This window comes from Pseudophryne corroboree, chromosome 3 (assembly GCF_028390025.1).
Source record: "Pseudophryne corroboree isolate aPseCor3 chromosome 3, aPseCor3.hap2, whole genome shotgun sequence".
Lineage (NCBI taxonomy): Eukaryota > Metazoa > Chordata > Amphibia > Anura > Myobatrachidae > Pseudophryne > Pseudophryne corroboree.
Window position 1 is genome coordinate 476,656,587 of NC_086446.1, and position 15,674 is coordinate 476,672,260.

The 15,674-nt window shown below is 43.1% G+C and overlaps 1 protein-coding gene across 1 annotated transcript in view; it reads left to right on the forward strand.

The window, feature by feature from the left end:
* Positions 1–15,674, forward strand: part of PSMD12 (proteasome 26S subunit, non-ATPase 12) — a 100,381-nt gene that overhangs the window by 4,723 nt on the left and 79,984 nt on the right. The window lies entirely within an intron of this gene.

Below are 15,674 nucleotides of genomic sequence, written 5' to 3' on the forward strand. Positions count from 1 at the left end.
ACTTGTGTGAGCCCTTATCAAGGCATTAGCCTGTGTATGCACGTTGTTGTTTGCCAGTTTCATTTGGGTGTACCATTTGCACTAAACAAGTGCAACCAATTTGGATATTTGGTTTTGTGGTGTAATGGGCCCTACACACCTGCCGATTGCTGGACGAGGTGCCTGACGGCCGATACGGACGCCCCGGCGGCGGGGTGTGTGTGTGTGACGGGGTTGTGGAGCTTCTTCACCTGGCCCCATATCCCTGCATGCTAATATGGACGAGATTGTCCATACTGGTTTGCATGTTGAAACGAGCCAGAACCAACGATGAATGAGCGCGGGGCCTCGCATCATTGGTGCAAACACACTGAAAGATATCTCGTTCATTAATGAAATTTTGTTATCTGATTGGATGTTTTGAGTTGCACCTATAAGCTGAATATTTGTATTTATTTGCTAATTGTCTCTCAAACTTGTTTATGGTACTTGTCTACCGTGTGTACCATTTGGTTGTAGTCTGATGCTAATATTCAATTTGTCTCTAGTCCAAAATTGACCACCACTTTTGTTGCTATAAAAGGTAAAAATGCGGAGTCTTGAGGATCTCCATGTAGACTGACTAATATGCAGAGGTTTACAGACTGATTATAGCAATCCGTTTCAGTGATATCTGAAAATTGTACACATTTTATGGCGAATGCAATTGTTCCCCGCGGCTACCAAAATGGAGCAATTCAATTGTTGCTCCATCTAGACGCCCATTAGCCGCGGGGGTGACATTTCTCACAGCTACCTATGATGCGAGAAGAAAGCGTGCAGTCGGTGGTTAGGTGCCCAAATATGAGTTTAGACTGGATAAACCATTTTCTTTTTCATCCACTAGGGGTCACTGGAGTACTCTAGGGATATGGACGGTTCCATAGGAACTAGGCACTGAATAGTTAAACTTTGACTATACCTCCCCTCCATATCCCAGAGTACCTCAGTGTTTTTTTCGGTGCTCACCGAGACTAGGCTTGTGGAACTTGATCCACAATTACTTAATTTTTTGATTATTTTTTTTTTGGAATCCCTTTCCCCCTTCCAAGAAGGCGAGGGTCTGGAATAGTGAAAGCTGCTGAAGTAGCTGTGGGTGTCGGACCTCTCTAGAAGAGCTCCCTCACTACCACGTGCAGGACTCCTGCAGTAAAAGGCTGACAGTGCTTACAGAGAAGCCCCGTCATTGCCCTCACCACAGGGTCCAGGTATGTTGAACGGGGCGGTCAGTTCACGCTGCCGCCCCGCTGTGTGGGATACTGTGTGTGTATGTGGCCGCTGGCCGCTGTCTTCAGCCGCCCGCCGCCGCTTCTAGCGCCGCTGTTTATGCTGTGTCCCCCGCCGCTCTGAGCCGCGCCGGCCACGTTTATTTATGCATAGGCCGCTCCACGGCTCTATGCAGCGCGCTCCCCGGCCCTCGATGCGGCTTCCGGCTCTCTCTCCACCATAGCCCGGCTCCGTGTATAGAGACGGTACACGGAGCACGGGGGGGGGGGGGCACACAAATGAGAGTTTTTAAAAGGCAGGCTCCATAGCCTAGTGAGTAACTTTGCTGCCACGGTGATGTTCCCTGCACACACAAATGTCAGGGTCACTGGATAAAATCTCATGTTCCACTCTTGTTGATAAAAGAAGTATGTTTCTAGAATACAGCAGCGCTGCATATGTGTTACAATAGGCTATTAAGTCTTTGTTAAACAGGATACATGTTATATGTGCAGGTTTGAACATAGTATGTTTATTAAATCTGCTTACATAATTATAAATCTGCACTTTTAACCATGCTTCCTGTTGTTTTTCCTGTTGTATTTCCAGAATTTCCTGTATTACATCTCTCCTCCATTGAAGGCGCAGGGGTGTTAAGGGGAATTTGGGATGAGGTATTACTGGCGTGCACTGCACTTCGCCAGATATATATTTATAGAGACACCTTAGTGCTATTTACTGAGTCGCGCAAGTTGTATTTTGTATTGTCTGTCTGCATAATGAGTAAGACACCAGCAAAGACTAAAAAGCAGTTTTCCTACCATGTCTGTAACAGTGTATTACATGGATCTACACTCGCTTACTATTATTTTTATCACAACTGTTTATAATGATATTATCCCAAAGACTGCAAATTTGAATCATGGCTGTGGTCAGCCAAATACTGGCTTTGTTCACTGTTGTAAAGTAAGATGTGTTATACAATTGGTCAGCACATGGTGATTATAAAACAGTATCTGTGGAGCACTACAAGCATTGTGAGTTCAGGCTCACCTGCAGCAGCTTTGCTTAATTCACTTAGCCACACCACAATTGGATACGCCCGATCTCATCTGATCTTAGAAGCTAAGCAGTGTTGGGCCTGGTTAGCCACCTGGGAATACAAGGTGCTGTAGTTATTTTTAAATCTACAGCCACACCACACTGGATTCGGGACCCATTAACTAAGCTGCGGTTAAGCAGCAGATTTCTCAGGTTTTTAAGCCTGTGAGTGGTCACATTTAGTTTCAGACTTCTAAGAATTATTATACCTCTGAATCAGGATATATCGGGATATGTATATGGGTATATAATATATATGTGTATGTATGCATATATGAAATGTGTGTGTGTGTGTGTATGTATGTATATGTGTGTATATATATATATTTATTTATTTTTAAGGTCTGAGTATGTGTGAATATACATTGGTGTGTGTGTGTGTGTATATATGTATATATATATATATATATATATATATATATATATATATATATATATATATATGTATGTATGTATGTAGAACAATAGAGGATAGCGCCTAGGTAAATTCAGTAAGACCCCCTAAAGCAGAGGAATATAATGACTATATAGTCAGACCTAACACTCCTCACAGGTACGTAAGTGGCAGCTTTTAAACAATATAAAGATAAATATAAAAAAATGAAGTATAAAAAGCGCCTAATAGTGTTGGTGAATCACTCTTCGTGAAAAATTGTGATAATAAAACAGACAAAGTATAAAAACTTAGCTGCGGATATTTCTGGTAGATGACTCTTAGAAACCGGACATGTAAAGGAGAGATAAAATTGACATAGTGTGTACTGTTTTTAAATTTCCACAGGTGTTTAAAAAGCAGTTTATAGGAACTGTGCAGGTTCCAAATTTATAGTATAAAACTGTTAGTTAAAAACAATAGTTTAATAAACACACTCCTGCCATACATGCAGGTTAACAAACATAGATAAAACAGCACAAAAGTTTTAAGGACATATATAGCAGCTGATTTCAATTCTAAAATGCAGGTATTAATCGTACAATATTCAGAAGTATAGCAGGCTTATCTGTCCACATATATAGTTTTTGGATTAAATTTCATCCGTAAATGCAAGTATCAAACGTACAAGATAAAAGGTAAAAACATGGCTTATCTGTCCACGTTAAGCGTTGCGTTCCAACACATCGCTCAATACTGTCTTAACACTTGTTTTCTCCACTATAAATATATATATATGTTCCATTTATATAATCCTCGCTATCTATAGATTAAAAACGATATATATTTAAATTCTTATACTCCACTAAAATCCGGAAGGATACACAGGAAGTGAGGTCATTTCCTTACATGTGACCACATGTTTTAGTATAAAAATCCCAGGACTCCCACAGTATGTCATCCCCTTGAAGAAGTCCTCACACTAGGACGAAACGCGTTGGGACAGGGACTGGATGCTCATCCCTTTGACTTCCCATTCGTGGACAGATAAGCCATGTTTTTACCTTTTATCTTGTACGTTTGATACTTGCATTTACGGATGAAATTTAATCCAAAAACTATATATGTGGACAGATAAGCCTGCTATACTTCTGAATATTGTACGATTAATACCTGCATTTTAGAATTGAAATCAGCTGCTATATATGTCCTTAAAACTTTTGTGCTGTTTTATCTATGTTTGTTAACCTGCATGTATGGCAGGAGTGTGTTTATTAAACTATTGTTTTTAACTAACATAGTTTTATACTATAAATTTGGAACCTGCACAGTTCCTATAAACTGCTTTTTAAACACCTGTGGAAATTTAAAAACAGTACACACTATGTCAATTTTATCTCTCCTTTACATGTCCGGTTTCTAAGAGTCATCTACCAGAAATATCCGCAGCTAAGTTTTTATACTTTGTCTGTTTTATTATCACAATTTTTCACGAAGAGTGATTCACCAACACTATTAGGCGCTTTTTATACTTCATTTTTTTATATTTATCTTTATATTGTTTAAAAGCTGCCACTTACGTACCTGTGAGGAGTGTTAGGTCTGACTATATAGTCATTATATTCCTCTGCTTTAGGGGGTCTTACTGAATTTACCTAGGCGCTATCCTCTATTGTTCTACATAAATCACTTATTACTGTTTAGCTACCGGTTATTCCCTAGACCCTCCCTGCCATGTTGAAACATAGAGGCCTAGATAAAAGAAATAATCTATGGCAAAAAATCTTCAATGAAGACAACCAAACAGCCCAACAGGCGGCCTTACCAACAGATGACATAGACGAATTGTTTTGGGAAACAGAGAGATTATTAACCAAAGAAATTAAAACTTGGTGGGAAATAAAAGGACTAGAACACTATATTGCAGCCAACAGAGTTCCTAGGGGTCTCCGGATACAAAAAAACCCCACTTTTGGTATTGAAGATCAGGAATTTATATCCAGTTGGGACAAAATTCTACACGAGTGTTCTACTAATTTAATGAAATTAATTATTTCTGAAAAATCTAAGACTCTCCAGAAATTGGAAGAAGAATTACTACTGAAAGAAACACTCTTGCTACCCCATAAAGATAAAGAAATCTTCAAGGCCAATGATCTGACCCTCACTAAGAAACTTGAAAAAAATCGAAGAAGAAGTCATAAAAGGGAAGGAGAAAAAATTTCAACGAGATAAACAGGATTATCTCAACAACAGAGTAAAAAACTGGAGTAGATTTATCACCAACAGAACGGAAAAAATTCCGATTTACCAAGATCCAAGAAAGCGAGGCTGGAAAATCACACCCCGCCAACCCAGAATGAGACAAAATCTGGGAATACAGAGAACATATACACCGCAACACAAGAGACTCACTATGACCAACAGATTCACTGCCCTTCAATGACAGGATTCAAACAGTGACTCGGATTTTTTATCCCCCGATCCATATACCACCAACCCAGAGTCACAGAAAAAATCTTTTTTCCGAGAACGGTTCAAGAAACCATCACCATTAAAAAGGACCTTCGTAGAAGAAGAGGCACCCGAGGCAGCGGGCGGACAAAATGCGAAAAGAAAATACCAACAGAACTAGAAAATACGTCCAATGGAATCTTTAACCTTTCGCAACACAAACTTAACAAATCTGAAATTTCATTACTGAGCAAAGGACTAAAATTCGCACCATTAAATCAGATGAATAAGTTCAACACCTTCATAGACCTTAACAAATTTACTAGAAACCTCACATTGAAAAGACACTTTGCAAAAAAGGAAACTGACAAGAACCCCATTCCTGAATCGAAATCAGGCTTAAAAAGAAAATCAAAATACTACCCGCTGGAATCCAAAGGACACCATATCGCTATATTTCAAGACTTAGTTAAGAAAGACTTATGTGAGCAAGATCTTCCACCCATAAAACAGAATAATTTGAAGAATCATGAGAAGCAAGCCTTGAAAAACCTGAAGACCAATCCTGAAATTGTAATCAAGCAGGCTGATAAAGGAGGAGGAGTAGTCATTTTAGACAGATCAGCGTATGAGAAAGAAGCTACTCGTCTCCTAAGTGACATCAACTCCTATAAACAACTGTCTCAAGACCCCACACAACAGTACACCGAAGACCTGAGAATTTTGCTGATACATTACCTACACTGCTATGTCCTGGAGAAAGAAGAGTATCAGTTCTTGATGATAACATCCCCAATTATTCCAATTTTCTATTATCTTCCTAAGATACATAAAAATATGACAAATCCCCCGGGCAGACCAATTATTGCGGGCATTGACTCCCTAACTTCACACCTATCTGAATACATCGACCTCTTCTTGAAAAAATATGTAATTGGATTACCTTCCTACCTAAAGGACACAAACAGTGTACTGGAAACTGTGAAAAATACAACTTGGAAAGAAACATACTTATGGGTTACTATCGACGTAGAAAGCTTGGACACTTGCATTATACACGAAACTGGAATTACTGCTTGTAAAAAATTCCTGGATAGGGATACTGGTCTAACTAATGTACACAAAAAAGCCATTTGAGTCACAATTATTTTAAATTCAAAGAATCTTTTTACTTGCAAACACGCGGAACAGCCATGGGGACTATTTTTGCCCCCAGTTTCGCCAATCTCCTAATGGGCAGCTGGGAAGAAGAAAACATTTTTTCGAATAATGCATTTGCCGACCAACTGGTGATCTACAAAAGGTATATTGATGATATACTCATCATCTGGGAAGGGACAGAATCCTCGTTCCTAGACTTCTTTCAGAAGATATCCCTAAACCAATACAATCTGAAATTCACAGAAAAGCATAACAAAGATAAGATCGAATTCCTGGATCTAGTACTGTCATCAAAAGAAACAGAAATCATCACTTGCAACTTCGTGAAAAAGGTTGATACAAACAGCTACCTGCATTATAAAAGCTGTCACCAAAAAAACTGGAAGCAAAACATCCCTTATTCACAATTCCATCGGATAAAAAGAAACTGTAGCCAAAAGGAAAAGGAAGACCAGGACTGCCAACTACAGCTGTACGCCAGGAGATTTGAGGAAAGGGAATATCCGGAAGAAATTATTTCAAAAGCCCTGGAGAAAACCAGAAAAAACTCAACACAGAATGCTCAAATCAAAACTGAACAGGCTCTCCAACGGCCCTTCGTTCCTTTTGTCACAACCTATAGTTGTCATGAAACAGCCATCAAACAATCACTGAGTAAACATTGGAATATACTTATGATGGACCCTATTCTTAAAGATATTCTCCCCCCTCAACCACAGATTGTATATAGGAAAAGCAATAACCTGAAAGAAATCTTAGCACCAAGTCTACTGAAAACGACAAAACCTGCGTCGACATTGAAATGTCAAGGAAGCTATAAATGCGGCAATTGCATAATTTGCAAACTAGTCCATAGAAACAGAAAAACTTTCTCTAACAGCGACAATACACGAGAATATACCATTAAAAGTTTCATTAACTGCAACTCCACTATGGTGATTTATCTGTTGGAATGCACGTGCGGCCAGAGATATGTCGGAAAGACTAAAAGATGCTTAAAAATACGCATCCAAGAACATGTAAGAAATATAAAAAATAAAATTTCAACGCACGCGATTTATAGACATTTCCAAGAAGTACACAACTCCAACCCCGATAACCTCACCTTTAAAGGTATAGAAAACGTAACCTTGGGTGAAAGGGGCGGAGATATCCTGAATAAACTGTCACAAAGAGAAATGTTCTGGATTTTCGAGCTGAGAACTATGGCACCCCTAGGATTCAACGAGGGATTCGAAATTGCTCCTTTTCTATAAAAACCCTCACCAACTGCTCCTCCTTCTAAAAAACCCTCACTTATTTCCTTCCCCTCCTTATCATCTTACTTAATAATATATATTACACCTTTGGCACTTAATCTTCACTATCAAACAATGAATATATCATAAATATAACACGGTTTCCTTATTAGTTCCCTATTAGTCACTTTTAGCATAATCAACACTTATAAACTAAAATATTTAAATAAGGTTTTCTCTATCGTCCTAGTGGATGCTGGGGTTCCTGAAAGGACCATGGGGAATAGCGGCTCCGCAGGAGACAGGGCACAAAAAGTAAAGCTTTAGGATCAGGTGGTGTGCACTGGCTCCTCCCCCTATGACCCTCCTCCAAGCCTCAGTTAGATTTTTGTGCCCGGCCGAGAAGGGTGCAATCTAGGTGGCTCTCCTAAAGAGCTGCTTAGAAAAGTTTAGCTTAGGTTTTTTATTTTACAGTGAGTCCTGCTGGCAACAGGATCACTGCAACGAGGGACTTAGGGGAGAAGAAGTGAACTCACCTGCGTGCAGGATGGATTGGCTTCTTTGGCTACTGGACATTAGCTCCAGAGGGACGATCACAGGTACAGCCTGGATAGTCACCGGAGCCTCGCCGCCGGCCCCCTTGCAGATGCTGAAACGAGAAGAGGTCCAGAATCGGCGGCAGAAGACTCCTCAGTCTTCTTAAGGTAGCGCACAGCACTGCAGCTGTGCGCCATTTCCTCTCAGCACACTTCACACGGCAGTCACTGAGGGTGCAGGGCGCTGGGAGGGGGGCGCCCTGGGAGGCAAATGAAAACCTTTTTTGGCTAAAAATACCTCACATATAGCCTCCGGGGGCTATATGGAGATATTTAACCCCTGCCAGAATCCATTAAAGAGCGGGAGACGAGCCCGCCGAAAAAGGGGCGGGGCCTATCTCCTCAGCACACAGCGCCATTTTCCCTCACAGAAAGGCTGGAGGGAAGGCTCCCAGGCTCTCCCCTGCACTGCACTACAGAAACAGGGTTAAAACAGAGAGGGGGGGCACTAATTTGGCGTTAGAAATATATAAAAGATGCTATAAGGGAAAACACTTATATAAGGTTGTCCCTATATAATTATAGCGTTTTTGGTGTGTGCTGGCAAACTCTCCCTCTGTCTCTCCAAAGGGCTAGTGGGTCCTGTCCTCTATCAGAGCATTCCCTGTGTGTGTGCTGTGTGTCGGTACGTGTGTGTCGACGTGTATGAGGACGATGTTGGTGAGGAGGCGGAGCAATTGCCTGTAATGGTGATGTCACTCTCTAGGGAGTCGACACCGGAATGGATGGCTTATTTAGGGAATTACGTGATAATGTCAACACGCTGCAAGGTCGGTTGACGACATGAGACGGCCGACAAACAATTAGTACCGGTCCAGACGTCTCAGAAACACCGTCAGGGGTTTTAAAACGCCCGTTTACTTTAGTCGGTCGACACAGACACAGACACGGACACTGAATCCAGTGTCGACGGTGAATAAACAAACGTATTCCTTATTAGGGCCACACGTTAAGGGCAATGAAGGAGGTGTTACATATTTCTGATACTACAAGTACCACAAAAGAGGGTATTATGTGGGATGTGAAAAAACTACCGTAGTTTTTCCTGAATCAGATAAATTAAATGAAGTGTGTGATGATGCGTGGGTTCCCCCCGATAGAAAATTATGGGCGGTATACCCTTTCCCGCCAGAAGTTAGGGCGCGTTGGGAAACACCCCTTAGGGTGGATAAGGCGCTCACACGCTTACCAAAACAAGTGGCGGTACCGTCTATAGATAGGGCCGTCCTCAAGGAGCCAGCTGACAGGAGGCTGGAAAATATCATAAAAAGTATATACACACATACTGGTGTTATACTGCGACCAGCGATCGCCTCAGCCTGGATGTGCAGAGCTGGGGTGGCTTGGTCGGATTCCCTGACTAAAAATATTGATACCCTTGACAGGGACAGTATTTTATTGACTATAGAGCATTTAAAGGATGCATTTTCTATATATGCGAGATGCACAGAGGGATATTTGCACTCTGGCATCAAGAGTAAGTGCGATGTCCATATCTGCCAGAAGATGTTTATGGACACGACAGTGGTCAGGTGATGCAGATTCCAAACGGCACAAAGGTGTATTGCCGTATAAAGGAAGAGGAGTTATTTGGGGTCGGTCCATCGGACCTGGTGGCCACGGCAACTGCTGGAAAATCCACCGTTTTTACCCTAAGTCACATCTCTGCAGAAAAAGACACCGTCTTTTCAGCCTCAGTCCTTTCGTCCCTATAAGAGTCATATCTGCCCAGGGATAGAGGAAAGGGAAGAAGACTGCAGCAGGCAGCCCATTCCCAGGAACAGAAGCGTTCCACCGCTTCTGCCAAGCTCTCAGCATGACGCTGGGACCGTACAGGACCCCTGGATCCTACATGTAGTATCCCAGGGGTACAGATTGGAATGTCGAGACGTTTCCCCTTCGCAGGCTCCTGAAGTCTGGTTTACCAAGGTCTCCCTCCGACAAGGAGGCAGTATGGGAAACCATTCACAAGCTGTATTCCCAGCAGGTGATAATCAAATTACCCCTCCTACAACAAGAAAAGGGGTATTATTCCACATTATATTGTGGTACTGAAGCCAGAAGGCTAGGTGAGACCTATTCTAAATCTAAAAAAATTTGAACACTTACAAAGGTTCAAATCAAGATGGAGTCACTCAGAGCAGTGATAACGAACCAGGAAGAAGGGGACTATATAGTGTCCCGAGACATCAGGGATGCTTACCTCCATGTCCAAAATTTGCCCTTCTCACTAAGGGTACCTCAGGTTCGTGGTACAGAACTGTCACTATCAGTTTCAGACGCTGCCGTTTGGATTGTCCACGGCACCCCGGGTCTTTACCAAGGTAATGGCCGAAATGATGATTCTTCTTCGAAGAAAAGGCGTCTTAATTATCCCTTACTTGGACGATCTCCTGATAAGGGCAAAGTCCAGGGAACAGTTGGAGGTCGGAGTAGCACTATCTCGGATACTGCTACAACAGCACGGGTGGATTCTAAATATTCCAAAATCGCAGCTGATCCCGACGACAAGTCTGCTGTGCCTAGGGATGATTCTGGACACAGTCCAGAAAAAGGTGTTTCTCCCGGAAGAGAAAGCCAGGGAGTTATCCGAGCTAGTCAGGAACCTCCTAAAATCAGTGCATCATTGCACAAGGGTCCTGGTAAAGATGGTGACTTCCTACGAAGCAATTCCATTCGGCAGATTTCACGCAAGAATTTTTCAGTGGGATCTGCTGGACAAATGGTCCGGATCGCATCTTCAGATGCATCAGCGGATAACCCTATATCCAAGGACAAGGGTGTCTCTCCTGTGGTGGTTACAGAGTGCTCATCTTCTAGAGGGCCGCAGATTCGGCATTCAGGATTGGATGCTGGTGACCACGGAGGCCAGCCCGAGAGGCTGGGGAGCAGTCACACAAGGAAAAAATTTCCAGGGAGTGTGATCAAGTCTGGAGACTTTTCTCCACATAAATATACTGGAGCTAAGGGTAAATTTATAATACTCTAAGCTTAGCAAGACCTCTGCTTCAAGGTCAGCCGGTATTGATCCAGTGGGAAAAACATCACGGCAGTCGCCCACGTAAATAGACAGGGCGGCACAAGAAGCAGGAGGGCAATGGCAAAAACTGCAAGAACTTTTCGCTGGGCGGAAAATCATGTGATAGCACTGTCAGCAGTGTTTCATTCCGGGAATGGAAACTGGGAAGCAGACTTCCTCAGCAGGCACGACCTCCACCCGGCAGAGTGAAAACTTCATCGGGAAGTTTTCCACATGATTGTAAACCGTTGGGAAATACCAAAGGTGGACATGATGGCGTCCCGTCTGAACAAAAAACGGGACAGGTATTGCGCCAGGTTAAGAGACCCTCAGGCAATAGCTGTGGACGTTCTGGTAACACCATGGATGTACCAGTCGGTGTATGTGTTCCATCCTCTGCTTCTCATACCTAAGGTACTGAGACTTATAAGACGTAGAGGAGTAAGAACTATACTCATGGCTCCGGATTAGCCAAGAAGAACTTGGTACCCGGAACTTCAAGAGATGCTCACAGAGGACTTATGGCCTCTGCCGCTAAGAAGGGACTTGTTTCAGCAAGTACCATGTCTGTTCCAAGACTTACCGCAGCTGCGTTTGACGGCATGGCGGTGGAACGCCGGATCCTAAGGGAAAAAGGCATTCCGGAAGAGGTCATTCCTACCCTGGTCAAAGCCAGAAAGGAGGTGACCGCACAACATTATCACCACATGTGGCAAAAATATGTTGCGTGGTGTGAGGCCAGAAAGGCCCCACGAAGAAATTTCAACTCGGTCGATTCCTGCATTTCCTGCAAACAGGAGTGTCTATGGGCCTCAAATTGGGGTCCATTAAGGTTCAAATTTCGGCCCTGTCGATTTTCTTCCAGAAAGAAGTGGCTTCAGTTCCTGAAGTCCAGGAGTTTGTCAAGGGAGTATTGCATATACAACCCCCTTTTGTGCCTCCTGTGGCACTGTGGGATCTCAACGTAGTTCTGGGATTCCTCAAATCACATTGGTTTAAAACCAGTCAAATCTGTGGATTTGAAGCATCTCACATGAAAAGTGACCATGCTCTTGGCCCTGGCCTGGACCAGGCGAGTGTCAAATTGGTGTTTTTTTTTTTTTTCTCAAAAAAAGCCCATATCTGGTTGTCCATTTGGACAGGGCAGAGCTGCGGACTCGTCCCCAGTTCTCTCCCTAAGGTGGTGTCAGTGTTTCACCTGAACCAGCTTATTTTGGTGCCTTGCGCCTACTAGGGACTTGGAGGACTCCAGGTTGCTAGATGTTGTCAGGGCCCTGTAAATATAGGTTCCAGGACGGCTGGAGTCAGGAAAACTGACTTGCTGTTATCCTGTATGCACCCAACAAACTGGGTGCTCTTGCTTCTAAGCAGACTATTGCTAGTTGGATGTGTAATACAATTCAGCTTGCACATTCTGTGGCACAAGGAAGGTGGGCTTATCTTGGGCGGCTGCCCGAGGGGTCTCGGCTTTACAACTTTGCCGAGCGGTTATTTACTCAGGGGCAAACACGTTGGTAAAATCCTACAAATTTGATACCCTGGCTAAGGAGGACCTGGAGTTCTCTCATTCGGTGCTGCAGAGTCATCCGCACTCTCCCGCCCGTTTGGGAGCTTTGGTATTATCCCCATGGTCCTTTCAGGAACCCCAGCATCCACTAGGACGATAGAGAAAATAAGAATTTACTTACCGATAATTCTATTTCTCGGAGTCCGTAGTGGATGCTGGGCGCCCATCCCAAGTGCGGATTATCTGCAATACTTGTACATAGTTACAAAAATCGGGTTATTATTGTTGTGAGCCATCTTTTCAGAGGCTCCGCTGTTATCATACTGTTAACTGGGTTCAGATCACAGGTTGTACAGTGTGATTGGTGTGGCTGGTATGAGTCTTACCCGGGATTCAAAATCCTTCCTTATTGTGTACGCTCGTCCGGGCACAGTATCCTAACTGAGGCTTGGAGGAGGGTCATAGGGGGAGGAGCCAGTGCACACCACCTGATCCTAAAGCTTTACTTTTTGTGCCCTGTCTCCTGCGGAGCCGCTATTCCCCATGGTCCTTTCAGGAACCCCAGCATCCACTACGGACTCCGAGAAATAGAATTATCGGTAAGTAAATTCTTATTTTATTAAGCATCTATGAACATTTGCGTTCCAACATTTACAGATTAAATCCATTCATCAAAGATGGCCGTGCGTTCCAACAACCGGATATGATGTCGGCGGAAATGGAGTGTCCGTTTTCTGTTTACCCTCTAAGCCGGAAGTGACGTCGCGCTACAGCGGTTTATGTAAAACAACATACTACGGAACATTGAGCCATAATGAACCTCTCCTGTGTTCATATTAAAGATTGCGCCGTCTCTTCCGTCCTCTATGACTTGAACCGAACATTACCGCTAACGGAAATGACGCGATGCGTTCCACGGCGAGAACCGGAAGTGACGTTTTTGCGTTCCAACACATCGCTCAATACTGTCTTAACACTTGTTTTCTCCACTATAAATAGATATATATGTTCCATTTATATAATCCTCGCTATCTATAGATTAAAAACGATATATATTTAAATTCTTATACTCCACTAAAATCCGGAAGGATACACAGGAAGTGAGGTCACTTCCTTACATGTGACCACATGTTTTAGTATAAAAATCCCAGGACTCCCACAGTATGTCATCCCCTTGAAGAAGTCCTCACACTAGGACGAAACGCGTTGGGACAGGGACTGGATGCTCATCCCTTTGACTTCCCATTCGTGGACAGATAAGCCATGTTTTTACCTTTTATCTTGTACGTTTGATACTTGCATTTACGGATGAAATTTAATCCAAAAACTATATATGTGGACAGATAAGCCTGCTATACTTCTGAATATTGTACGATTAATACCTGCATTTTAGAATTGAAATCAGCTGCTATATATGTCCTTAAAACTTTTGTGCTGTTTTATCTATGTTTGTTAACCTGCATGTATGGCAGGAGTGTGTTTATTAAACTATTGTTTTTAACTAACATAGTTTTATACTATAAATTTGGAACCTGCACAGTTCCTATAAACTGCTTTTTAAACACCTGTGGAAATTTAAAAACAGTACACACTATGTCAATTTTATCTCTCCTTTACATGTCCGGTTTCTAAGAGTCATCTACCAGAAATATCCGCAGCTAAGTTTTTATACTTTGTCTGTTTTATTATCACAATTTTTCACGAAGAGTGATTCACCAACACTATTAGGCGCTTTTTATACTTCATTTTTTTATATATATATATATATATATATATATATATATATATATATATATATATATATATATATATATATATATATTATATAATATATTTCTCTGACGTCCTAAGTGGATGCTGGGGACTCCGTAAGGACCATGGGGAATAGCGGCTCCGCAGGAGACAGGGCACAAAAGTAATAGCTTTAGGATCAGGTGGTGTGCACTGGCTCCTCCCCCTATGACCCTCCTCCAAGCCTCAGTTAGGTTTTTGTGCCCGGCCGAGAAGGGTGCAATCTAGGTGGCTCTCCTAAAGAGCTGCTTAGAGTAAAAGTTTTGTTAGGTTTTTTATTTTCAGTGAGTCCTGCTGGCAACAGGCTCACTGCAACGAGGGACTTAGGGGAGAAGAAGTGAACTCACCTGCGTGCAGGATGGATTGGCTTCTTAGGCTACTGGACACTAGCTCCAGAGGGACGATCACAGGTACAGCCTGGATGGGTCACCGGAGCCGCGCCGCCGACCCCCTTGCAGATGCTGAAGAGAGAAGAGGTCCAGAAATCGGCGGCTGAAGACTTCCCAGTCTTCTTAAGGTAGCGCACAGCACTGCAGCTGTGCGCCATTGCTCTCAGCACACTTCACACCAACGGTCACTGAGGGTGCAGGGCGCTGGGGGGGGCGCCCTGGGCAGCAATGAAAGTACCTATGCTGGCTAAATATACATCACATATAGCCTCTGGGGCTATATGGATGTATTTAAACCCTGCCAGGTTGTCAGAAAAACGGGAGAAGAAGCCCGCCGAAAAGGGGGCGGGGCCTATTCTCCTCAGCACACAGCGCCATTTTCCCTCACAGAACTGCTGGTGGGAAGGCTCCCAGGCTCTCCCCTGCACTGCACTACAGAAACAGGGTTAAAACAGAGAGGGGGGGCATTTTTGTGGCGATATTATTACATATTAAGATGCTATAAGGGAAAACACTTATATAAGGTTGTCCCTGTAAAATTATAGCGTTTTGGTGTGTGCTGGCAAACTCTCCCTCTGTCTCCCCAAAGGGCTAGTGGGGTCCTGTCCTCTATCAGAGCATTCCCTGTGTGTGTGCTGTGTGTCGGTACGTGTGTGTCGACATGTATGAGGACGATGTTGGTGAGGAGGCGGAGCAATTGCCTGTAATGGTGATGTCACTCTCTAGGGAGTCGACACCGGAATGGATGGCTTATTTAGGGAATTACGTGATAATGTCAACACGCTGCAAGGTCGGTTGACGACATGAGACGGCCGGCAAAC